The sequence below is a fragment of the Tamandua tetradactyla genome, chromosome 6, assembly GCF_023851605.1.
Source record: "Tamandua tetradactyla isolate mTamTet1 chromosome 6, mTamTet1.pri, whole genome shotgun sequence".
NCBI lineage: Eukaryota > Metazoa > Chordata > Mammalia > Pilosa > Myrmecophagidae > Tamandua > Tamandua tetradactyla.
The window spans coordinates 59,615,398-59,642,495 of record NC_135332.1 but is presented as its reverse complement, the minus strand read 5'-3'; the positions used below and the strand labels follow the sequence as shown (position 1 = coordinate 59,642,495).

The following is a 27,098-nucleotide window of genomic DNA, read 5'->3' as shown; positions in this document are numbered from 1 at the left end:
GGAGGAGCTCCAGTCACGTGCAGGCGTAGGAGTATGGAGGGAGGGTTGGGACCATCTTGAAAGCTGTCTTTTCTGGTTCGGGAGTCACCCGGCTTTGCTTTCTTTCTTCAGCTATGTGCTGGGGGCTTTTCCATTTCTCTTCAGACCATGTCTGGCATTGGTTTATTGTACCTACATGACCTGGTTTAGCTTGGCATCTTTGTGAGGCTTTTTTTTTTCCCCCTCCGGAAGTCAGCAAGTTCCTGGCTTGGGGAAATATCAGGGCGTTTAGCGGTTCCCTCGTTCCCCACTTCCTTGGTATAGGGCCACGTTTGGCTGTGGGTGTCCCGGTGCGTCTGGAGGCCTTCTCCTGGCGGCGTTGCTCGTTCTTATGCCATTTTTTGTGCTGAGCCAGCTTCGCCCTGCATGCCGTTGACCCATTTTCTGGTCCTTGTTGCCTGGCCCTACAGAAAGTATCAGCAAGCCAGTTTCCCTCGTAAACCTCCAAGGGCCCTGATATGACAGAATATTTACAGCCAAGTGGGGAAAAACTGCACCTGGAAGCTCGAGAATGAGGTAGAGTGTCTAGGATAATCAAGAAAAATGTGTAAAGTTGGTTTCCTTTTGTTTTTAAGGCTGAGAGGTGACTCTGGCCTCAGGGGAATGGTCAGCAGCAAAACGTACCCCTTGGATTGGGTTCAATTCAGGAAAACCGTGCTAAGGACTTATTTCAGGTCACCCGAGGTCAGGTGGAAAAATGTATACCAAAATGAGAGAGACCACTTTTCAGGAAGGGTCAGCACCCAGGTAAGGATGAGGGGAGATTACAACTGATGAATCATGACACAAAACAAAATGGAGGCAGGATTCCTGCCTGGGCAGAGAGGAAGGGGTGGGAAAGCTTTGTGAATAGGGTGGGGAGGGTCCTGGACAGAGGAGGCATTAGGAGTGTACAAAGCAGATAAGACAACTCCAGACTAAAGCTGAGCCCATACTTCTCTCTTCAGATATCCACCCAATGGTGAATCCGGAAGTGCAACAGGCAATTAAAAAAATGCTAAATCAAAATACTGTCTTTCCTCAGAAGAGAGAAACAAAAAGCAGGAGCCACAGACATCCCCCACCCACATTGAATACTGCACTAAAATATGAAGAGTATATAGACAGTTCATAGGGAAAAACAGACATATAAGCATGTATATTAGTGAATCAAGCAATAAAAGTCAACCAGCACATCAACCCTGATCCTCCAACCACCATATTATCCCTTGTAGGAATTCTTGCCTGTGGGGTGTGTATTAGCTAGGGTTCTCTGAGAAATAGAGTCAGTAGGAGATATCTGTAAATATAAGATTTATCAAATGGTCTAATGTAACCACGGGGATGTAGAGGCCAAGGTCTGTAGGGCAGGCCACAAGCTGGCAAATCCAATGAAGGTCTTTAATGCACTCTCAGGAGAGGCTGGATGGCTAAAGCAGGAAGAGTGATGGTCTCTTCAGAATCCTCCTTAAAAGTCTTCTGGTGATTAGATTAAGCATCACTCATTGCAGAAGACACTACCCTTAGCTGATTGCAACTGCAGTCAGCTATGGATGCACCCAGTGTGATCATGATTTAAGTCCATGAAATGTCCTCCTAGCAGCAGACAGGCCAGTGCTTGCCTGACCAGACAACCAAGCACCACCACCTGGCCAGGTTGACACATAAACTGACCATGACAGGATGTAATCCATCTGAGAGGTCCATAGAGAGACTATCTTATTTGAGGGTGGAGGTACCTACACATTACATTGTTCTACTGTGTCCTCACACCAGAGAGGCAGGAGGGCATATGGCTTTTTACCTTTTTCCTGTTTGCCTTTTTCAATAGGGCTTATAACCTAAATGTTTCTTCCAGGGATGACCACCTTTCGCTGTTTTGTCATCCAGAGGTTTCACTTAAAGTCTAAAAAGGGAAACACTTTAGGAATCAAAGGGTAATGCCCAACACCCCAAGAGAATGGTAGTTGACCCCAGAAGAGGGATGTTGCTGTAGGGAGGTTTCTCTGAGTTGTGCTGTGACATCCCTCTTTCTTTGTCCATCCCACAGTGGTGCCAGCACAAACCGTGGAAAGGTTGGCAGGTAGGTGAAGCCATTACTTTATTTCCAAAAACATAAAACAATTTTGCATAAATTGAGAGGTGGGTGGATAAGCAAAAATTCTGAAGCTTGAATGAGTGTGAATTATCTGGTTGGGGTTGAGGGTATATGGGGAGAGGTGTGGGGTGAAGAGGAAAAGGGAACTAGCATCTGCTAAATACCTACTAGGTGCCAAAATACCCGTAGGTACTTTTCACAGCTTATTCATCTAATTTCCCCAAAAATCTTGTGAGTTAAGAATGATGATTCCTATAAAACAGTTGAGGAATTTGAGACCCAAAGTTGAATCTGCTCATTAGTCAGGGAATGGGGTTTGAAATTCGTCTGGATAAGGTCATCATATTCATGCTGTTGCTGTGCTGGATTTTAACCTGGGAGTCCCAGGCAGCCACTGAAAGGTTCTGATGTGGTCAGAAGTGAGTTTTTTGCAACAACTTTTGGATGGGGGGGAGGCTGATGGAGGGAAGGAGAGTGTCTGGAGGCAGAGGTTCTGAGTTGTTGCTATAGACTCAATAGAAATGAGCCCAGGCAACAGGAAGGAAGGCTGAAAGGGAAACAAAAATTTTAACCATATTCATGGTTATGTAAATGAATCTTGACTAGCAATACTCGGAGGTAGGAAGTATTGCCATTTGGTGGCAAGGACACTGAAGTAATTTGCTTAAAGTCATCTCAGGTTCGTATGATTCAAGACCTTCTGCACTTTAAACCGTGCTCAAATAGGCGTCCCATGGGTGGGGCAGATTAGATACAGCTGTGAGGGGAAAGAGACGGGGAAGATGCTTTTGAGGTTTAAACCTTGGCGGTGGAACCCTTTCTCCGAGGGAGAGAAACTGGGAGGGGAGCAGGTTTGGAACCAACAGGGCACCCCAGTGGGAAAGCTTAGTCAGCGGCTGAAGATGAGGCCTGGAGCCTGGATATAACCAACAGGGATGTCTGTTTGAGGGTCTTCAGGATAGGCGTGATACTGGAACAATGGGAGTGAATTATGAGGAAGGAAAGAGAGAAGAAATGAGGAAAGAAAAAGAAAGAGAAGCGGCAAAGTGAGATGCTGATAGGACCTCAGGGGAGGCCCGGGCTGGGGGTCAAAGGGAGGAGGAGGGAGACTTACAAAGAAAACTGAGGGTGGAGGCGAGTGAGAGGGAGGAGGGGCAGGGACAAAGGGGAGTAGAGTGAGGCCGACCTTCACCCTCCCCCTCCAGATTGATCCTGGGCAGGAGGTGGGGTCTGTGGTGGTTTTGGGGAGACCATGAGGAATGATGGCAGCTGCCGCAGTGTAGATCCTGGGCAGGGGTTGCATGGGGGCCCCCCACCCCTTAAGGTGTCTTCCCCGAGGCTTCAAGACAGCCATGGTTCTTAGGAGTCTATAGACAACGTCTTTATGTGGCGAGTTATTTTTGCTGTTAACCCACGTGGTCGTGCCTGGTAATTATAGGGTAAAAGGAATTAAGAAAGACATAATTTCTCCCCATCAAAGGCTGACTGTTTTACATCTCTACCTCGCACTGGCAGCCTGGCTCTCTGCCTTCACAGGTGCCACTTTGATTTTAGTCACGTAGGAAAGGAATTTGAAACACTCTCAAAGTGATTAAAGAGAGGAAGCGATTGCACATTTGGGCTAAATGCAATAATCACATTAACTGTTTGTGACCAGGGGCTTTCTGGAGGGAAGTCCTTGTTTTAGCTGGGAGGTGGGGTTGGAGCTGGGACTGGTGAGAGCAGTGGGGGTAGAGGTGGTGCCAGCATTGCAGGTGCAGATGGAGACAGTGCAGGTGGAGGTGGGCCAATATAATGCTAATATTAACAATGATCACTACTGCTACTGTGTGTATTGAGGATTTTTCCTCTCACCCAGTGTCGTCTCCTTTAATCTTCACAAGAGCCCTGTGAGATAGGCATTATGGTTCTCGTAATAAGGAAATGAAGGTTCAGTCTCTGTCCAAGATATACACTTAGGTAGTGGCAGAATTTGGACATGGATTCAGTTCTGAGTATGGAAACCACTGAGCCTTTGGCCTCACAGTGCAGGGTCTGTGTCTGCTCCTTATGGTATCTTAAGGTGTCTCTTTTTCGTTTTTAGCAAAGTTGATCTCTAGCTCTGGACATGGGCTGAGTGAGTGAGACCTCGGTTATTTCATAAATAGTCCTGGATACTAGGGAATCTGTGTGGCTCACCCCCTCTGTGGAGGATGTTACTGAGAGGGCTCAGAGAAGGTGAAATGCAGGGGCTGAAAGCCGTTGATACGAAGGATGGTGAGAGTGCAGGAATGAAGAACCAGTGACGGGCTCCACCGGGAGGGTTCAGAAGGCTGCTGTGCTGATGTGATGTGGCTTCACCTTTCTTTGCTGGCATCTCTATCCTAAGCAATACTGAGCTCTGGCTGCAAGTCTAAGGAACCCTTTCACTGTCCCATTTCTCCCGTCACTGAGATCACATCCATACCTTTGTCTCCTCCACTGACATGTCCAGATACCACCATTTTCTGGAAAGAACAGGGGTTTGGGCTGACTTAATAAAGAAACTCCATTTTTGCCTGTTTAAATCCACTCTGTGGGACCGGTTTCTTCCTTGTGATTCTCTGCTCACATTTAGATCATAAAACATTAACTGGTCACTTAGGGCTCTCCCCTCTCCCCTCCAGTTGACAGTTTAGTAATTAGTATGTTCAATGTAGGGTAACACCCAAAGCTCCAAACTTGTGGGTAAAGGCCACAACCAGAAAAGATACATGGGGGAAGTTTTTCTCTCTTTATTCTCTGTATTAGTTTGCTATTTCTGCTGTAACAAAATACTACAAATGTAGTGGCTTAAAGCCACTCAAATTTATTTATTTACTTCTGGATTTATTACCTTATAGTTCAGAAGTATAAAATGATCAGTAGGACTGTTTTCCTTTTAGAAGCTGTAGGGGAGAATCTGTTTCCTTGCCTTTTCTAGCTTCTAGAGGCTGTCCACATTCCTTGGCTTGTGGCCCCACCTTATTCAACCTCTGCTGCTTTTGTCACATCTCCTGCTCTCTAGGGCATGCTTTCCTGGCAGGGAATCTCTTAATTTTAGCATATTTCACAATCTGGATAGGCTGAGAATTTCTCAAATATCAAATCCTGGTCCCATTTTATGTAACAGTTTTCCCCTCAGTTGATCTCTCTCTTCTTGCATTTTACTATAAACAGCAAGAAGAAACCAGACCACACTTTCAACACTTTGCTTGGAAATTTCCTCAACTTAATATCCAACTTCACCACTTATAACTTTTGCTTTCCAGATAACTGCAACTTACAATTGAGTTAACCTTTGTCACTATATGATAAGAATCCCCTTTCCTCCATTTTCTAACAACATGTTCCGTATTTCCTTCTTAGTCTTCATTAAAAGCACTGTTAACATTCATATTTCTCCCAAAAGTCTGTTTATGACACTTAGGTATTCTGTAAGATATTACAGGTTTTCTCTACCAAGTTTTCATTTCCTTCTGACCTCTCCCTGGCAGACTCTTTAACATCCATATATCTACAAGTGGTCTGTTCAAGGCAATCTTGAACATGCTTCTCAGAATTCTTCCAGCCGCTGACCATTGACAAATTCCAAAATCACTTCTACATTTTTAGGTATTTGTTATAATAGCATCCCACTTTCAGGTACCAAAATCTTTACCAGTCAGGGTTTAATCAGAGAATATAACAAGTAGGAGATATATATTGAGAGATTTACTAGAAGATAATGGCTTATGTGATTTTGGGATATGGCTAGGAATGTCCAAAATCTGTAGGGCAGGCTGTCAGGAAGGGTAGGCTGGAATTCTCAGGGATGAGCTGTAACTGCTATCTTAGTTCTGTTCTTAAGGCTTTTAACCGATTCCACCCAGATTATCTAGGATAGTTGCCCTTACTTAAAGTCAGCTGAAACGGATGTTAATTATATCTACAAAATACCTTCACAGCAATACCTACTTTAGTGTTTGATCGAATACCTACGGATTGTAGCTTAGCCAAATTGACACATAAAACTGATCATCATATTCTCCCACTTTTTCCTCCTCATCCCACTAGCTAATGAGGCACTTGAGTGGAGCCAAGAGGCAAGGCAGGGGCAAGAAGAGACATAAGGGGGGCAGGAACAGTCTCAGGACTAGGGGTGGTGGTCTAGACTTGTTTTCTCTGGTGGCTATTGTTTATGGCTGACCTTTTCTTTCATCAATGCTTTTGAGAGTTTTTCAGACCTCTGGTATCATCAACATGGGGATAACGCTGTGTAACAAATGGCTCCAAAACTCAGTGACTTAAGTAGGCATATAATCTCATGGTCATGGGTCTGCAGGCTGACGGTGGTTCAGCTCATCTGCACTTGGCTTGTAGGTCTGTCTACTTCAGGTATAGGTCTGGCTGGCTTTGGTTCCAGGTTGTGGGATTAGGTCATGGCTTTTCCATGTTCATTTTGGAGCCCCGGTTATCGGTCACCAGGGCATGTTCTCACAGTGCACTAGAAGACAGGTCTAATGGTGCAAGCTCATTTGTAGCTCCTGTTCACATCAGCCCTCCTCCCTTTGGCCAAAGCAAGTATTGGTTAAGCTCAAAGTCAGAGGTGTGGCAGTTGACTCTGCCCACCATGAGGGCATAGTCAGTGTGTTGGTTTGAAAGGATTATGTACCCCAGAAAAGCCATGCTTTAATTCTGATTCAATCTTGTGGGAGCAACCAATTCTCTTAATCCTGATTCACCACTGTAGGTTGAAATCTTTCAATTAGGTTATCTCCATGGAGATGTGACACACCCAATTGTGGGTATTAACCTTTGATTAGATGGAGATGGGACTCCACCTCTTCCAGGTGTGTCTTGATTAAATAGGTTACTGGAATCCTTTAAAAGGGGAAACATTTTGGAGAGAGTCAGAAACAACAGAGCCTAGAGAAAGGACAGAAGGCTCAGAGCCAACAGAGAGAGCAGATGTGGATGCTTGGAGAAAAGTTGCTTCAGAGAACAGAGAAACGGATGTTTGGAGATGCTTGGAGCCCAGCAGGCATCACCATGAGATGACAAGTAAACCAGAATTGAGAGAGAGCCAAGGGAAGTCCAGAGATGAAAGCCAGCCCTGGAGAAGCAAAGTGAGGAACCTCCACATGGACAGAGGCTGAAAGCAATGGAGCCCAGGAAGAAGGGATCTGCAGATGCCAGTCACATGACTTCCCAGCTATCAGCGGTATACCAGACCAATCGGCCTTTGCTGAGTGAAGATCACCTCTTGTTGGTGCCTTAATTTGTACACTTTCACTTCCTTAGAATTGTAAACTTGTAACTTATAACATTCCTCTTTATAAAAGCCATTCCAGCCCTGGTGTATCAGATTCTGGTAGTTTGCAAACTAACACAGTCAGGTTGTGAAAGTATTTTATTATAAAGGACTAAATAATTAGAACCTATATTTTAATTTATCCCCCTGCCCAATTCTGGGTCTCCCACCTTCAGGTCTCTGACCTGGGTGAGACACTCTTGGGCAGGTAACTTACTGTGTTCTCCTTGACCTCTGATTCCAGGGACCACCTCTGGTGGTGCTCTTCTTCAAAGACTGACTTTTGGGGTCCTGTCATTCTTTCAGGCAGTCCTTTTGGGTACATTTCTTTTAAGATCACTCCAAGCTGTCTCACCTCAGCTCTCTAACATGCTGCCACAAGTTGCTTCAGCCTACTTTGCTCTTTGGAATTTTCAGACATGCCTCAGATACCGATTCACCATGCCCCCAAGCTCTAAAGGATATGAGTAGCAAGTAGTCTTGAGGCCTCTTTCACTAACAACTCCCATCCCTCTCCTAAGGGATCTTTTGGGTCTCCATGCCTGGCTGGGATTCCATTTGTGCAAGAAAGATCAATTGCCAAGTTTGGAGTAATTGGTATTTTTCTCCTAGTCACATTCATTTTTCTCTTTCCCAGTCAAGCATATCTCCTGTACTGCTTGCTTTTTTGCTGGATACTGTGTTTGTGTTTGGAGATGAGACATTTCCTATCAGTTCTGTTATGCTCCGCTGAACTGGGTGTTGTGTGAACTGTTCATTAAGGCTGCCTATTATCTTGGATTACCTTCAGTTACTCAGGACAGCTTATTTTTTTGCTTGCTCTTGGCTTCTGCAAGCTTGAAACAAACTGGTCTTGACCACATGGGTACCAGAAGATGAGGGGGAAAATTATTGGCTGGAGTCTCGACCATTGGTTTACATCAGGCCAAACAGAAGGATTCCTTTGGGAAGCCACAAGGGTGTGTGTGGACACTGGTTATATCTGCAGGTAACAGCCAAATTAAATGAAGTGAAACTATGTAATGTTAGGCAAGTTTAAAGGATTGCTATTTCTCCTGGGACAGAGCTCTGCTTCCCAAAATGGAAAGACAACCTATGAGGCCAAGTCCAAATTTCCTGTTTTATACTTCTGTGAATCTAAGTACAAAACAAGAAAGCTTTTGGCTGAAGAAGTGGGTCCTGCTAGCCAGGCATCTGCACCTTTTTACTGCCCTCACCAAGCCCCCTTGGAGTGGTGGGCTGGCATGGCCCAGTGGAGTGAATTGCGTCCTTCATGAGTGACAGGAGGAAAGGCTGATCACCCCCTAGAGGAGGGGAGAGTGCTCACACCTTGCTTCTGATCTGAAAAAATCCCCTGGCTTGGCAGGCTTTACTGGAATTAACAGGGCATGATTTCCTAATGGCCTCACCTTCTCCTGTCAAGTCAATGCATCCTTCAAGGCCCAGGGGAATAAATCCTGAAGCCTCCACATTGAAGTGAATGCTCGTTCCCCTTTGCTGCCTCGGTGTTTGGTTCACCTGTTTACGGTGACACTTCCCACATAGTGTATTTATCTGTTTCTGGTTTGAAGCTGTAAGCAACTCTAGACCAGGGTCTGAGATATTGCTGGGTGCCTTGACATATCGTAGAAAAGTTCAGTAAATATTCATTAAAGAGGTAGAGAAAAGAGGAGATGAAAGGGAAGCATCTCCTGTCCCCCTCAGGAGCCAAGGAGTCTAACTCAGACTTCCAGGTGAGGCTGAAATGCAGCCTTATCACAGGCTTCTGTGGAGATGCCGGGTGACTGGGTGTTTGGCAGTGGCTTCCAGGTGATTAATTGGACATTGTTCTTTCCTGTCCTGGGGTGTCTCTGTGTGTCTGGAACCTCAGCCCATCTCATTACAGTTTTACTTCCCTGGTGGAAAAGCAGTTGACTGCCTCAATTAGGCAACATGGATTGCTGGATAGAATATTCTGGGGGAAAAGAGCTGTCAAGTCCTCCAGATAATGACCCAATCATTTTTTTTTTTAATTAATTGTTTCAAGTCCCTCAGGAAGTTCATTCCAAAGGACCCAATACAATATTTGCAGCTGCCAGTGTGGGGCTAGGTTTGGGTTCATGGAAGGCAAGATCAAATAATCATAGCGTGGCTTGGGGAAAACATCAGAAGATAAGAACTCTATTATCAGTTCTCTTATCAACCTGCTTTGTGGCTTTGAGCAAGGTCGTTTTCATTTGGACCTTGGTTTTCTTGTCTATGGAGTAGATTTAATTTTAGCCAAATTTCCTGGATTCAGATTCTAGCTTGCTTGTTTCTAACAGTGTGACCTTGGTTGGACAAGTGACTTCTTCTGTAAAATGGGGCTAATAATAAATTTACTTCATAGGGTTGTAGTGAGGATTGAATGAGTTAATATATACAAAGGGCTTAGAGCAGTGCCTGGCACACAGTGAGTGTTCCATAAATGTTTCCTGCCATCATCATTGTCATCTTCATGGCTGGACCCAGATCACTAATTTCCCAAACATGAGTCCTGGACTGGAGCTGGTCTGTGAGGGAAGCAATTACCAGCTGGTCAAAGTGAAAACAAAACATCCATGTCATATATGTGCAAAGTTGTTAATATTTCTGTTTTTGGAAATCTGTCCTTTTTTTTTTTTTTTTTTTACCTGAAACAACGTCCTTCTTACTCTTGTAGTACTAAAATGCCATTTTAGGGAGGAAAAGACAATGATAGCCAAGTGAAATTATCCTCAAAACAGTATGTGTTCGAAAATGTAATTAGGTGGAATGATAAATGTAGTTTCAACTCCATTAGAACCAACTGAGCACCTAGTAATACCATGCTGATGCTATGATAGGTTGAATGATATACTCTGGTAGGGGTGATGTTTTTAATCTTAATCCATTCTTGTGAGTGAGACCCATTGTAAATAGGACCTTTTTAAAAATTTTTATTATGAACAACAAACATACAAACATTCTTTAATGGTTACAATCGATGACTCACAATTTCAACGCATAGCTGTGTATTCATCACCATGATCATAGATAGGACCTTTTAAAAGTGTTATTTTTAGTTAAAGTGTGACCCAACTGAATGATTTTGGATCTTATGGTGGGGATACTTTATGAAGAGAAAACCATGGGAAGGAGCTGGAAGCTGGAAGTCAACAGAACCTGGAAGAGAAAGGAGAGGATCATGCCATGTGACAGAGAAGCCAAGGAACCCAAAGATTGCTGGCCAACTGGAATGCCAATGACCTGGGGGAGGAAGCAAGGCCCCTGGCCTCTGAAACTTTAAGCCAATGAATTTCTGATGTTAAGCCAACCATGTGTGGTATTTGTCACAGCAGCTGTGAAATAAGACAACAACAACTACTGATTCTACCTCTGCCCCAGCCAAGAATGTGAAGTGTTACTGTGCACTTAAGAAATGCCAGATATCACACCAGGCGCTTCATGTGGATTATCTCACTCTCTTCTGAGGAATATGAGGTTTGTCTTATTAGCTTCATTTTACAGAGAAAGAAATTGAGACTTGGAGAAATGAGGTAATTTGCCCAAGGTCACACACTCAGAGGCTGAGCCAAGAGAAGCCCAGGGTTGTGGGTTGAATTGTGTCCCCTCCCCCAAAAGGCACATTCAGCTCCTAAGCCCTGGTCCCATGAATGTGATCTTATTTGGAAATAGGGTCCTTAAATATGTGATTAGTTAAAATGAGGTAAAACTGGAGCCCTAATCCAGTATGGCTGGTGTGTATATGAGAAGGAAATTTGAACTCACACACGAACACCAGGAAGAAGGCCGTGTGCAGATGGAGGAGGTAGAGGTTGGAGTGATGCATCTACCAGCCAAGGAAAGCCAAGAGTGCTGGAAAACACCAGGAACTAGAAGAAGCAAGGATCCTCCCATAGGTTTCAGATAAAGCATGGCCCTGCTTGATTATAGGCTTTGAGACTTCAGAATTGTGAGACAAATACCTGTTGTTTCAAACCAGTAAGTTAAAGGTAATTTGTTATAGAAGCCCTAGGAAACTAAGACACCCAGGTTTGACCCCCAAATATGCTACCAATGTGGGCTCTGTGCCCAGTTTGTATTTAAGTCCATGTTTATGTGTGTGATTATTTGACTCAGGTCTGTCCCCTAGTAGCTCCCTCCCAGAAGCAGGTTGTGGCTTTTGCTCACCCTTTATCCCCGGTATTCAGCATAACATCTGGCACAGAGTGGATGAAAACTTTTTAAATGAATGCATGAATCAGAGAATGAATGAATTTGTTGAGAATCACCCGGGAACCTTCTTAAACATCCAGAATCTGGCCCCTATTGCTGACCCCAAGATTCTAATTCAGGATCTTGGGAGAGGGCATACAAATTTGCCTTTTAAGGAAGCACCTGGGCGGTTCTGCTGCCTATGACTCACAACTACCCTCTGAAAAACCCAGCTCTTGGGGAAGGAAGTGGACCTTCTTGATGATCAGGTTGGGGAAAGTTGGTATTTTTTTCTTTTTTTTTTTTTACATGGGCAGGCACCGGGAATCGAACCCGGGTTTCCAGCAAGGCAGGCAAGAATGCTGCCACTGCACCATCATCGCCTTCCCGGGAAAGTTGGTATTTTATTCTGTGGGCAATGGGGATCATGAATTGTATTTGAGGTGGGATGTGAAGCCATCCAGAGCTGTGCTTTAGAATGATTTACCCAGGGGCTGAGGTTGTCTCCTTGCCCAGTAATGCTACCTCACCCGCACCCCTCTTTATTGTCAACAGTGATTCTGTACAAGAGAGATTCATGGCAGACCCCACCAGGTTACAGCTGGGGGGAGTGGGCAGTTCGCCTTTAGTCTTTGCTGTGGCCTCTCTGTGGGAGGCAGACTGTCAGGGGCTCCCTGCTCTCCTACAACCACTTGTTAGCACATTTAAGTCTTCGTAGGAGGCTCTCCTCTGCCATAATTAGACCTTCCCTCTGTTGCACCTCCTGACTACAGAACTTGTTAGCTGTCAGGCAAGCCCATGAATTTGTGGGATGGCCAATGAGGCTCATTTTTCAGGGACGACCCCTCTCCCACTCCAGTGTGGGCACCCCACAGAAGGACTCCAGCGACACAGGGATGTGTCACATCATGGAGGAGGAGAGAAGGGTGGGTGTTCAATTGTGAATGGGGTGCATGACAAAGTGGTTGTCTTACCCTTCTGGTTTCTACAAAACTCAGTTCAGTTCAGCGCACATTTGCTGAGTGTCTGTTAAGTCTATTGCGCTGGGTATGCCATGAACCCAGCTACCACAAGGGGACAATATCAGTTTCTTACACCTCTTTGGTCCCTTCCCTGGACATTTTTAAGAGGGAGGCTCACTGGAGCAGCATGTAAGCAGGAGGAAATAATCCTAGAAGGGAGTTGGTGGCAGTGCAGGGATGACACCAGGTGTCCACTGCCCGGTGGAGAGGACCCAGGCGTCCCTTCCCAGCTGAGATCACAGAGGGACCACGGAGTACTGGGCCTATCTGTGACTTCTCTTTTCTGAATTTTTGGAGAAGGTTCATGTGTTTTCTCTCTTCCTTCTTTTCCTAACCTTACCCAGGTGAGTCTAAGCTCTGCAAAACTGCTTTGGATGAGGGACTTAGGTAAAAATGTATTCAAGGAAATGAGAGGAGTCTTTGTCCAAGAAAGGAATTAGCAAGAAGAGGGAAAAAAAGGACTGGAAGTTCTTGTGCCCTCAGATTTGCCAGTGGCCTTGTAGACCTGAACTAGAACAGATGGACAGAAAATGAGCTGTTGAACAATGGGGGATATGCCCAACTCCAGGACGATGAGATGGGGGCAGGAGGGCAGACGTTTGTCATCAGCCTTCTACTTGTGCTTGTCATTCTCTGGGCCCACCCCCACGGCCCTGCCCAGCACTCCTGATCTAGTTCTGCCCTGTTCTGATACCACCCAGGGTGGTATCACCCCTTTGTTGACTGGCTTTCAGCTGGGCTTGGCCAAGGAGGTGCCAACAAAAGATTGCCAACACAGGGAGAGAGAGGGAGAGGGGGAGAGAGAGAGAGAGAGAGAGAGAGAGAGAGAGAGAGAGAGAGAGAGAGAGAGAGAGGTTGGAGTGTGTTTTCCTCAGACCCTCCCTCTTCTGGGCCATGTTTCTGGAACTTACTGTATCCTTCCATGTCCTGTTGGGTGGTCTTTCTTCAAAAACTCCAGCTTTCACTGGGCTCCAGTAACCTTATTTCCTCCCTCTGTCCCTTTAGGCCTATGGGTGCTTGTACCTTCCCACCATTGCTGGACCTTGCGTGCCTCATCATTCCTACCACAGTGCTGGGAAAGGTTCCTCAGTTGTCTCTTACTTTGCACCACCTGGGTTGAATTCTGATCCCCGATGGGACCTGACTGATACTGGGCTTCTGTTCTGTGGCATGGCTTTGTCCATCAGATGGTGAGCTGAGTGTGGCTGCTCTGACCTCGAGGAAATTCTTGGCACAATGAAGAGGTGGAGTTGGGGCTGTGCCGGAAGAGAGAGGCTTATGGAGCAGAGTTGGAAGGAGAAGCTTCAGGATTCAGTGGGATCTTCAGAGCACATCTCAAGAGGGGTCTGTATTAGCGCCCTCACCCCTAGGCAGTCCTGGTTGCCATAATTCAAGATCCTTTTGATGGAAGGAGGCCCAGGTCAAAGCCACCTTATAGGTAAGACACACTTGGTATTTACAATGTCAGAGTGACATTTCTGACAAGGAAATCAGAGACCCATTGAAAAATTTTTATGTGTGGAACATTTCTTTTGAGGCCATAAACACAATACAAGTAATCAAGGCTGAAAATGAGAAATGGCAGGTATGTTAGGCCGGCAAAGTGAGAAGCCTGTAGATAGATTGGCTGGGAGGGCTGTTGGTGAGCAAACTCTCCTGTCCTGAAGTGGGGACCAAATGAATCAAAGATCCAGAAGGTCCGAGGGTGGAAGGTGTGTCACTTGTGAGGCATAGTGGCATCCACTTGAGGGAGGAGTAGGAGACCAGAAAGGGCAAAAACCTACCTCTTTCCTCCTTTCCTACCTTCCCTCTTAATTGCATGGTCAAACACTGGGGCACATAATCCAGTTGCAGACAAAGACTTTGGATATTTGGTTGGGAGACCCAGTCAGAATCTTATAGACATGATAAACTTGCTCTTGGCTTTGGCAACTTGGACTGAAGTTTCTAAAAGAAAGTGCCTACATTCTTAAGCAGTTCTCGTGTCTGATGAACATAATATCGGCCATGTTCAAGAGGAAACCTTATTGACCTCCATGTACATTCTAGCCTTAATTATCTAAAAATCTTCTGTGACCCAGTTACCAAATACTTACTCTTTAGCTGTCTGCAATGTTCTGGGCCAGACTGCTTGGGATTGATGACAGTTAATTCAGATGGTTGCTACTTTACAGAATGAATTCTATTTTAGCCAAGCTGGTGGCAAAGCAGATTTCTGTAAAGTGTATTCTGGTTCCCTATTGTTAAGTCAGAAGTGTGTTATCATGAGGATTAATGGCTGTTCCTTGTGTGAACACAAAGAGGGGAAACAATATAATGGAACAAAGGCAAGTGCTCCGTAGAACAGCCCAGAATTCTCAGGGCCTGTGGCCTCTAACTCCTGAGGTCTAAAGGTACACTTATGTCTTCTTTTCTCCTCTCTTAGCCCTGACAGTGAGCATAATGAATTCCTGCATCCCTCCTCTTCCCAGGTGGATCCTTTTCTGGACTGTGGAGAACTTCACCATTGAAAACCAGAAGGGACATTAGGGAGGGACATTAGGAACATTAGGGAGGGATAGTGGCAGAACCCATTACCCTGATGGATCATGGGCTTCCAGATTTTGGGGCTCCCTTCTCACTAGGACTCTTGCCAGAATAGGTTATACCAAATCTGTCAGGAGCTGTGGAGATCACCTTCAAAGTACTGTTTTATAAGTCCTCACATCACACCCTTTTTTTCCTCTAATAATTTAACATACATTTTCTAAGTGATATATTGTATTAGGTGCTGGGGATATAGCAGAGTACAACAAAGATACCCATCCTAAGGGAATTTATGTTCTAAAATGGTAGACAAAAAATGAATAGAGATGTAATGTCAGCTCATAAGTGTAATGAAGAAAAGTGAAGTGAGAGTGATAGGAATTGTTGGTATTTTTGATGAGGTGGTCAGAGAAGGTCTATTTGAGGAGGTGAAATCTGAGCAGGGACTTGAAGTAAGGGAGCAAGCCTAAAGAATAAAAGAAAGAAGAACATTTTGGGCATAGGGAATGGCAAGGACAAAGGGTCTGAATGGGAGCCTGCTTGGTGTGTTTGAAGAAGGGCAGGCATGCATTGTGCCTGAAAAGGAGTGGGCAAGAGGGACAGGGGGAGGCAATAAAGTCAGAGATGGGATCTCTTCCTCCTCTTTGAAATTTAACTCTTCAAATCCTGAACATTAACAGTTTTTTTTTTTCTTTCCCCATTTCTTTTTCTGGAAACTCTGTAATTCACTTCTAGGCATGCATAGGGTTTAGTAGAGCCAGATTGTAATACCAACTCTCACCAGTAGTTGTCACTAGTGCATTTAGTCCCTAAAGTTCTCAAATGCACAAAACATTGAGTGCATGCCTGGTGCCAGGTACTACATAGACTGTTGGGTTATGACAGTAAGTTAAACATAGATTGATAGAGTCTGAATTCAAGACTTCAGTGAAGTGACCCATGAAATGACTGACTTTTGACTTTGATGAAACAGAAAGGCTAATGCTTCCTATTCTCTTGCTTTCCTGTTGGGGGCAATGCAGGCTCTATCCATCTGTCTTCCTCCTCCCTCAACCTAAGTGTCAAACCTACTTTCCAATTAATCAAGACTGCTCTGAAACCTCAGCTACATGACATCATTTTTTTTGGTCAAGGACATTCTTGGAGAAGGGGAGCCTCTTTTCTGGAAAAGCTCCCTTGTGAGTTTTATGAAAAGCAGTGGAAAATAACAGCCATTCCCTCCCTTGCACTGTACTCTCCAAATCCCTTCCCCATCCCCTGTCTCACTTGATTCTCACTGCAACCCTGAGAAGTGGGTAATTGTCCCCCTTTTTCAGTTGAGGACATGAAGGGTTGGAGAGACAAAGTGATGCTTTCAAATGTGTCATGTTGGTTATTTAGCTTTTGCCCTTTACCTCCAGATCCACCCTTCCATACTCTGCAGTGCTGGTGCTGAGACTCTGCAAACTAAATCTGTACTTTGTGAGCTGGTTCCTTATTAAGCTTTGTCAATAGTGGGTGCTAGAGAGAGATTGGAAGGGAGGAGAAGGGAGAAGGGAGCGCTCCTTGTTTTGCTTGTTGCTCTGGTAAAAGACGTGGCCTGAGACCCCAGTCTCTTGCGACCCTTGCTGCTTTCCTGGTCTGGTCACCTTTTGTCCCAGCTGCCATAGATGCCAAATACCCCCTAGGTTGCTTTTCCAGCCCTGGGACAAAAGATTTGGGGTCTCTTCTCCTCCCACAGCTGCCTGGAAAGTATAGCAAATTCACTTGTTCACTTAATTTGTGAAACCTCCTCAACTTGTCTGTGAAGAGCTCCTTGGAAACATCCTTCTCATTACAATGTTAAATTAAAATTTAGTGGATGAGGCACATAGCAGAATAAACTTTCAATTAAAATATACACACTGCGATGAAGAAGGGAGACTGGAGAGAACTTGCTGGCATCTTTGCCGTGAATGTGCTCGAGATTTAATTTTACTATGACATCTCCTTGGAATTACACTGCTAATTGATCACATTGTGTCTGTCTGTTATTTAAACTTTCAATAAAGCGGAGATTAATGGAAGGTGTAATCCTCCCGGGCAGAACAAATATTCCCATTGCTCATGTCAGGTACAGAAATGGAAATGCTCTGCTAACAGCTTTTTGCATTCAATCTGTGAACATGAAGTTAATCATGAAAAATGCAGTGATTCTTTAATTGCTTGAATGAATTTTTTTTCTGCCTGCCCCATTTCTCACCCAAAATAGCTGCCCTTGTCTAGGACTGGAGCTAAATGGCAGAGAGGCAGAGCAAGTTTTCTATGGCTGGACCCTGGACGGGACTGGGTGGTGGGATTGGCATCCCTCACCCCTGTTGAAAGGGCCCCTGGTAGATGAGGTTGGAGCTGGGAAGAGGCAAAACCCAGCTGCAGCAGAGGTTGCAGGCCCTACCTACCAAAGTGTGATTTTGGCGAGAATATGGTGAGTTGTAGACTGGCTTTTAGCTGAGATTCCTACGGGGAGAGTAACAGGTGTTAAAATCTGCAGGGACACTTAGAATGTCTCTGAATTTTCTAGTGCTAGTTCAGGTGAGAGGCAGGGTAGCATAGCAGCTACTAGCACTCCAGCTTTACCACCTTGGGTGAGTTACTTAAATTCTCTGTGCTTCAGTCTCCTGTAAAATAGGAATGGTAATAACAGTCATGGTCTCTTGGATGGCTGTGACATATGTGATTTATGTGATATATGCTGTTGATATAGAGATCAGAATTGGACCTGGCCCTTCCTGAGCACCATCCAACCATTGGCTAAAATCATTATTATGCTCTGCAGCATCTCTGTTAAGTTCAGCAGGAGTTTAAGCACATACTCTGGAGTCAGATGGTAGGTCCTTGAATCCCAGATCTTCACCAACTGGTCGTTGAACATCTCTGAGCCTCAGTTTCCTTCACTGTAAACTGGGAATACCTGACTCCTAGGAATAGTGCTTACTTTAATACTTGGGATGCATAAGCACCCAACAAGTGGTAGCTGTTACGATGCTGATCATGGTTTCCATCCAGGCCCTGCAGAATCCATCCGCCCCTTCCTCTTCAGGCAGCCCAGTCCATCCGCAGACTAGTATGGGAAAGCCCTGCCTCAGATTTTGCTGTAGTCAGTCTCCAGTAGCTTTCACCCATTTGGGTTCCTTGAATTAGGTCTGGATAATGGGGCCACACAGCCAAAGCCCCTTCTCTCTAAACCATGACAGTCCCTTCAGATCCTTGAAGTTGTTGCTCCTGTCCCCTTACATTATCCCTTCTCCAGGGAGAACATTCCTGGCTCCTCTGAGTATTCTTCCAATGCAGTGGCTTCTGGTCCTTGTTTTTACATGAGACCCTCCTTTGGCCAAGTCTGGTTTGCCCATGTCCCTTGAGAGTGTAGAGGACTCAGTACCCCATATGAGTCTGCAGCAGTATAGAGGGGAGTGAGATGGCCACCTCCTATGTTCTGGATTCTGTGCTTCTATTAACATGATCCATGGTAGCCATGTCACCCTGCTAATTCAAAGAAATTAAATTTCCCAAGTTCTTTTCTTTGCCTGTTGATTCAGAGTCATGTTTTTTTCATCCTGTGCTAATGCAGCCAGATTTTGGGACTCAAATGTAAGCCTTTACTCTGTTCTTCGTGGGCTTATGTATGTTCTTACTTGCTGCATAATTTGGGGTCTTGATGCTGACATTCAACATGGGAATGTCATATTTTTCAAGTATGACATCAAACCTCTTCTATATAGGTGAGAAAAATAAGACCTAGAATGAAGGAAGGGGCAAACTGGCTAGAGCACTGGAACAAAGAATACAGTTTTTCTGAATCTAAGTCAAGGAATCAGGGACGTTCAATGTCAGGAGAGAGACAGCACTGTAGAGGTCACTTGGGCTGCTTCCCCTAATCAAGTAGGAGATCATCCTCCTCCCTACCATATTTCTTGTGGGAGTTTGGCTGGGAAGCACATTATCTGGAGTCTTGCCTCTCTCCATTCCAGGAGAGACTTGCTCAGTAATTACAGTGTTCTGACTCAAGTTGAGCTGAAATCAGCTTTTATGAATTCTAAGGACTCTAAATTAGAGTCCTTCCACTGTTTCCGTGGGGACTTTTTCTGTTATAAGAAACAGAGAGAGACCTTTGAAAAAAAACAAAAAGGAGGACTTTACAACACAAACAGTAAACCCTAATGTAAATGATCAACTATAGGTAATAGTACAGTTATAAAAGTGTCTTTTCACAAATTGTAACAAATACAAGAACTAATGCAAGGTGTTGGTAACAGGGTGTTCTGGTTTGCTAGCTGCTGGAATGCAATATGCCAGAAATGGAATGGCTTTTAAAAAGGGGGAATTTAATAAGTTGCTAGTTCACAGTTCTAAGGCCAAGAAAATGTCCCAATTAAAACAAGTCTATAGAAATGTACAATCTAAGGCATCCAGGGAAAGATACCTTGGTTCAAGAAGGCCATAGAAGTTCATGGTGAACACAGTCAGGGTTTCTCTCTCGGCTGGAAGGGCACATGGCAAGCAAGGCATCATCTGCTAGCTTTCTCTCCTGGCTTCCTGTTTCATAAAGATCCCCAGGAGGCATTTTCCTTCATCATCTCCAAAGGTCACTGGCTGGTGTACTCTGCTTCTCATGGCTATGTCGTTCTGCTCTGCTCTCTCTGAATCTCTCCAAGTTTCTCCAAAATGTTTCCTCTTTTATAGGATTCCAGTAAACTAATCAAGACCCACATAGAATGGGCGCAGACACGTCTCTATCTAATCAAGTTTAATACTTACATTGATTGAGTCACATCTCCATGGAGATAACCCAATCAAGTTTCCAACCTATAGCACTGAATAGGGATTAAGAGAAGCAGTTGCGCCCACATGATTTCTTAGGATTAAATCATGGCTTTTCTAGGGTACATAAATCCTTTCAAACTAGCGCATACGGTCTTATATGGAAGTTGTATTTTATGCACACTTTTTCTGTAACTCTACAACTTCTCTAATTAAAATAAAGAAAGAAAAAAGAGAGAGACCTACTTAAGCTAACTCAAGGAAAGGGGTTTACAGTGAGAATATAAGAGGGCCCCTTGTTCTCTCCCACTTTTGCTCATGTCCTCTTAGTTCTGTTTCTCTGTGCTTCTGCTCTGTTTTCCTTTTTTGCAGACTGGCCTCTTCTGCTTTATTCCCACTCATGGCTCCTGCATCCCCATAACTTCAGCCAGAGGGTCTTGTTCAGCCCTAGCACTACAGACACTTTAGAGCCGCCACCACTGAGTGACATCATTCCTCTGGGGCTTAGTTCAAATTCTTGAGAGGGCATCTGATGAGCAGGTGCCTTAGCCTAGGCTGTCTAGAAAACAGGACCTGAAACAAAAGCATGTGTCTTATTGGGAAGTACAATTTCAAGGAAGCAGGCATGAGGGAAAAGGGGACAGAAGTAGGAAAGAAGGAAGAGCAAATATGAGAGAGGGTGTTGCTAAGCTGGCAGCAATGTCCTAACAAGCATGTCTCCTGATATGGCAGGACCTCTTTGGAGAGGCTGTTTGAAACGACAGCATCTACAATCTGTCTAGGCCACTGGTTCTCAATCAGGACAGCTTACATCCTCCAGGAGATATTTGGCAGTGTGGAGACATTTCTGATTGCTGGGTGCTGTGAAACTTCCCACGGTGCCCAGGATAGCCCCCCAAACACATAATTATCAGGTTCCAAATGTCACTGTAGACCTGGCCCTGATCTAGGCCGTAAGTACTAAGGGAAGAGGAGGGAAGAATTTATCTGTTGGCATCCATATCTCTTGGTGAAAATTTGCCCCATGAGGTGTTAGCACCCCACTCTTCTGTGTGGCTCACTTGTGAGCTCCAAGCAGGCCCCATGGTATCCCTTTTGGAATATGAGGTGAAGTGCCATTGTGGGGTGTCCATAAAGGACTCAAGCAGTCACCACAGCACATCCCTCAGTCTGTCACTGAGGCAGAGGCAGCAACTTTGCTGCAACACCACAGCATGGGATAAGCCATTGCTATGGCTGCTCCAGCAAGAAATCCAGGCACATAAACTGAATCCTGTACCAAGATATCCAACACACGTTTTTCTGGCCAGTCTGTGGATTGCTTGGCATTGCATCAAGTGCCCATCAGTTAGCCATGGCTACCTGTGGGTAGAGTGGGACAGGGTTGTGAGGCATAAAATGTGGCTGCTTTTTCAGTAGGAGCTGTAGGTAGAGAAACGGATTCCATTAAAAGTGGAGCTGGCCATGGTTGACACTTCTAACACACCAAACTTTGGAAAATCCACCTTAAATCCTTTGTGGAATGAGGATAGATAAGCAGTGGTATGCTGGTAAATATTTAACAAGTGGCTCTCTGGAGGTATGGCGGCAGGGTGTGGCTTGTCCTGATTTATAGCGTTTGCCAATTTCTGGTGTAAATATTCTCAGTATGGCTGATTTCAAGCTACCAATGGTTTAGCAACCCACTTATAAATTTCCTGAAAATTTAACGAGATAGTATTTGTGAAACATTATGAGTCTCTGCTCTTTTTCTCCCTTAGTATCACCCTCCCTCTAGTTCTACACAGCTCGGTCATTCTGCATTCATTGCCTTAGAGAAGAGATATCACATGATGGGAAGGAAGTAGTTACAAATTCTCTGCCTGGATTTTATGTTTTAAAATAAGGTCATACACAAAAGAAAGTTCTGAAAGTTTGAAGCTACCTTTCTGCCAGGGGGACATCAACCCATCTCAGTCAGGTTGGGGACCCCCTCCTTTCCCTGGGGTTGTGGCCATATTCACATACAGTTCCAAGGCAACCAGATGCTTCAATATCATCTATCAATGCAAGCCTCCACTGAGATACCCACCATCTTCTCTAGTTCTCATAGGTCCCTCAGTACACATCTGGCCCTCTCAGATCTCTGTATCTCTGTGACTTGTCCAAAAACATGGGAATCATTCAGCTTCTCTGCCACATCAGGGAATATGGGAAGGAAGGTAAATATTTTGTCTAAATTAGACAAAATATATTTAAGACCAGGAGGCTGAGGGTAGTTACTAGTATCTGGTCCCTGGGACAGAAAACATTTCATACGCTAGGGAAAGAGAGAAACTAAAATGGTGGGGAAAGCTGAGATTATAATTGCCTATGCTTTCCAGGTAGAGCAATCCCACTTCCTACCTCCTGGGGCATAGCCCTGGGGAAGCAAAATGACCCCAGAGAGATTTGTAGGATCTGGGAGTGGAGGGGAACTGTGCTCCATTCTCTGGGAAGCATAGAGAAACCAGGGTCAGATAGTTAGGCTTGTAGATGATCTGCAGACATTTCTGCTCCCTGATGTGGCAGAGAAGCTGAATGATTCCCATGTTTTTGGACAAGTCACAGAGATACAGAGATCTGAGAGGGCCAGATGTGTACTGAGGGACCTATGAGGACTAGAGAAGATGGTGGGTATCTCAGTGGAGGCTTGCATTGACAGATGATATTGAAGCATCTGGTTGCCTTGGAACTGTATGTGAATATGCCACAACCCCAGGGAAAGGAGGGGGTCCCCAACCTGACTGAGATGGGTTGATGTCCCCCTGGCAGAAAGGTAGCTTCAAATAAAATAAATAGTAAAGAAATTAAACTCTGGGATTTCCCCCCACACCTATATTTGTGGAGTGTGATTGAAATTCCAGCCATGTGCTTTAGATTAGAGGTCTGCAAACTTTTTCCAGAAAGGGCCTGAGAGTATACATTTTAATTTTTAAGGGGCTGCGTATAGTGACGATTTTTCCTCCTCCTCTTCTTTTACAGCGTTCTAAAAATGTAAATACCATTGTTGATTATCCAGCCATGAAAAGGAATGAAGTCCTGATAGGTGCCACAACACAGAGGGACCTCGAAGACTTCATGTTGAGGGAAATAAGCCAGTCACAAAAGGGCAAACATTGTATGATCTCATTGATATGAAACAATTAGAATAAGCAAATTCATAAGTCAACCTAGAATACAGGTTATGAGGGGTCAGGGTTGGGGTAGGGAAGGGGAAATGAACGCTTAAGTTCGATAGAGTTTCTGTTTGGGTTGATGGAAACGTTTGAGTAATGGATAGTGGTGATGGAAACAACATTGTAATGTAATTAACAGCCCTATATTTGGTACAATACAGTGAACCCTAACTTAAAGGAGGGACTATAATTAATAGTACAATTATAAAAATGGTCTTTCATGAATTATAACAATTGTTCCACACTGGTGTGAGGTGTTAATAATAGGGTGGTATATGGGAACTCTGTATTTTATGCATGAGTTTTCTGGAAACCTACAATTCCTTTAATAAAAACAAATCAACCCCCTCCCCACCAGATCTTAGCTCACAGATTTGGGTCCAAGCACTAGGGCTCAAGTATTAGCTGCTCTGCAAGAATTAGCCTTCAGAATGGAGCAAGCCTTCAACCTTTATCCATGTCCTGGTGTCCTCTGCTCTCAGTCCACAGACCTGCTGTCTAAATGGTGTTTACTCTCAGCAATACTATTGGATTTCAAAATACCAAGGAGAGTCAACTACAGTGAAGTTCAGTTCGTACAAAACAGATTAGTTTGCTAGCAGGATGAGACTATTTCCCTGTCACAAACCACATAAGGAAGCTTGACTCTGGTTGCAGCATGGCTTACGTCTACTCTTTCTTCTATCACTGGGTCAAACAGAGGTGCTTTTCCCTCATCCCTAGAACACTGAATTGTCTCCCCAGGTCCACTCAACAAAGGCAAACCGTGGGGCCCAGAGGGAGAGATGAACAAGTGGAGGATGCCAAGTCACTGTGAGATCAACTTCCCAATGACTTTCTCGAGAGAAAGTGCCAAGGCAGGATATTAAACCAACTGCTTTGGGGAGAGAGGAGCATGTGCCCAGTGTGACAGAGAAGGCTGATGCTGGTGAGGCTGCTCAGCAGCTCCAAGGCTGTGCTGGGCCTCCGTGGGTTGCCCACTCAGCAGCCAGGAGTACCTGAGGGCTTGGAATCCAAGGAGGTGAACTGGGCCTCTGAAGCCTGTGGGGAGATTCTGGGGTGGAGGATGCCAGGATTGTCCTGTGATGCCCTTGAGAGTTGGGTGGTAGCATCAAGCCTCAGGTTGAAGCCTGACCCCGACCTCAATCTGGACTGAGCCCTGATCTAGCCTCAGTTGTGCACCAACTCATGAGGATGCCTGGGTGTTATGCCACATATGTGTCAGAATACAGATGATTTTGTATCCTCCAATTCTTCTAGTTTGAACAGAACTCGGGGCTGGCTTCCCTTGTCTTGAGAAAAGGTCAGAAGCATTTTTGTTGTTGTTGTTTGTTTCTTTTTTTTGCATGGGCAGGCAGCAGGAATCGAACCCGGGTCTCCGGCATAGCAGGTGAGAACTCTGCCACTGAGCCACCGTAGCACCACACCAGAAGCATTGCTTTTATATGCAAGATACAATATATTGGAAAGAAAGTAAGGATTGCTCTTCTCAAATTAGGAGGAGTACAGACCTGACTATAAAATATTGTTAAGTAAAACAACATTTTGCTGGATAAGGTGGGAGGTACAGAACAGAAAACAAAACAAAATAAGACAGTCTGCAACTTACCTTTGTGAATACTGATCTGAACATAGAAAACGGTGTAAGGATACACATCAAAGTGTTACCGTAGTTATCTTGGGGAAGGAGATACAAAATTGACGTTTTCTTCATGCATATTTGTCTTCTTTGACTTATTACTGTGAGCATGTATTACCTGTGTAATTAGAAGAATCTAATGAAGGGAAAAAATCTGCCACCATTTAAAGTCTTAATTCTCATTTTGGTATGAGTGGTTTCTACTGCCTCTCCTGTCTTCTGGGGAAAGTAGAAACAGAAGAGCAAAGCAATGAAAAGTCTCTCCCACCTCATATCCCACTTATACTTCTCAGTGGCAACTATTCTCAAATATTCATCTAGAAAAAATTTATGCTTTATAGGATACCTTGCATTTTTCACTTAATTACATTTTGTACAGATTGTTCTTTATCTCATTCTTTTTCATAGTTGCACAATATTCTATTGTATGGCATTGCCATCATTGATTTAACCAGTCCTTTATTTCTCGACATTTAGGTTGTTCAGAATCTTTATCTATTGTCAACAATGCTGCACTGAACATCTTTGAACAATGTTTCTGCTAAAATCTATAAGCCTATCTGGGAGATAAATTTCTAGAAGTAGCACTGCTGGGTCAAAGGGTATATACATTTAACATTTGAAGAGAACATTGACAGCTTTCTTTCTAAAGAGGTTGGATCAATTCTCACACTCACTACCAGTAGTTCTTCTTCATTTGTGCTAAAACTGGAATATTACCAGTTTTTTGAACTGTTGGTTTAGTGGATGAAAAATCATATTTTGCAATCTTAAATTATGAGTAAGAATGAAAATATTTTCATATATTTACAAGAGGTGTGTTTTTGTCCTTCTCTATAGACTGCCTTGTTGTGTTCTTTGCCCAGTTTTCTAGGTCTCTTACTTATTTGTAAATACTCTTCATATATTAAGGAAACCAACACATTGTTTATGTTTCCATTTGTCTGGCATATATACTAAAAATGCTTTGTTATCTTTTAACTTTGTCTATACTATTCTTATTTTTGACTAGACTGAAATTGAAGATTTTATCTTGTCAAATTTATCAGTGTTTTTTCCCCTTTGAGTATATCCTTGTGTTTTGTACTTGGAATAAAACTACCTTTATTACTTCAAGAACATATATATTTATATATATATATATATATATTCATATTTATTTATTTTTGTTTTCTCTGGTTGTACTTCAAGAATATATTTGAAATTTTTTGCATGTTTTCTTCTAGTTCTTTTACAGATTTGTTTTGTTTTTATATTTAAGTATTTGATCCACTTAGAATTCATTTTACTGTAAGGTGTGAAGTAGGGATTGGTATTCATTGTCATTCATTCATTCATTCATTCATTCATAATTTATCTAGCCAGTTTTCCTTATGCTATTTGTTGAATAATCCATGTTTCTCCATCAATTTGAAATAATGCCTTTATTATTTTTTAAATTATCCTATATGTCTATTTCTGGATTTTTAATTCTGTTCTATTACCTATCAGATTTTAGCATTATTGTGTTTTCATTTTAATATCTGGGCATGAAAATCCCTCTTTATCACTTATTTTTTTTTTTCCTTCAAAATTTTCTTGGCTATTCTCATATGTGTATTGGGCTGGAGCACAACAATTGTTATCTAAAAGTTTTCTGACTTGCTAGACTGCTCCTTTCCTGATCCTATGTTTGGGGGGTAGGCTTATTATTCTTTTTTGTCTGCTCTGTTGATGTTCACCTCTAAATCTGAGGCCAAAAGAAAATGTAAGGAACCCACCAGCAGGTTGTTCTTTAGATCTCAAAATTCCGTGATTGTTTTCCTTCTTCTCTCTACTTTTTCTCATACTTATTTTTCACGTGATGTCCAGGGATTGTAGTTATACCTATTGGGATGAATAGGGAAAAGTATATGTACTCCATCTTCCTGGAAGATGATTTTTTTTCCATGTTATTATGGTAAATTATGTTAATATTTTTGCTGGTGTGGTCAATCCTTGCATTGCTAGGATGCATTCTAGTTTACATGCTGAATTCTTCTTTTCATGCATCCTGAAGTTTATTTGCTAATATTTTATTTATGATCATTACATCTGTATAAATGAATTGGTTTTTTAGATTCTTGATGCGGTGTGGTGTGTGTGAGTGAGTGTGTGTGTGTGTGTGTGTAAAGGCACCTGTGATATGTTTGCATGCTGTTCATTTTCAGGATTTTGCTTATGTCCTAGAACGATTTGAGAGGCTTTTTATCTTGTCCTATGCTAAGGAGCAGTTTAAACAGCATGGGTTGCATCCATTCCTGGGGTGTCTAACAGACATCCCCTACAAGGCCTTTGCCTTTGGTGCCCCCTTGGGTGG

At 43.7% G+C, this 27,098-nt stretch overlaps 1 long non-coding RNA gene across 2 annotated transcripts in view; it reads left to right on the top strand.

Annotated features, from left to right (window-relative positions):
• Positions 1-8: 8 nt before the first annotated feature.
• LOC143688078 (uncharacterized) overlaps positions 9-27,098 on the top strand; it is a 48,099-nt gene continuing 21,009 nt past the window's right edge. Inside the window, exons 1-3 of one of the 2 annotated variants that reach the window (XR_013177816.1) lie at positions 9-786; positions 2,069-2,101; positions 13,628-14,060. This is a non-coding gene — a long non-coding RNA (uncharacterized LOC143688078). Of the gene's footprint in view, positions 787-2,068; positions 2,102-13,627; positions 14,061-22,927; positions 25,426-27,098 lie in introns of those variants that run through there. The other variant, XR_013177815.1, reaches the window with a different exon arrangement.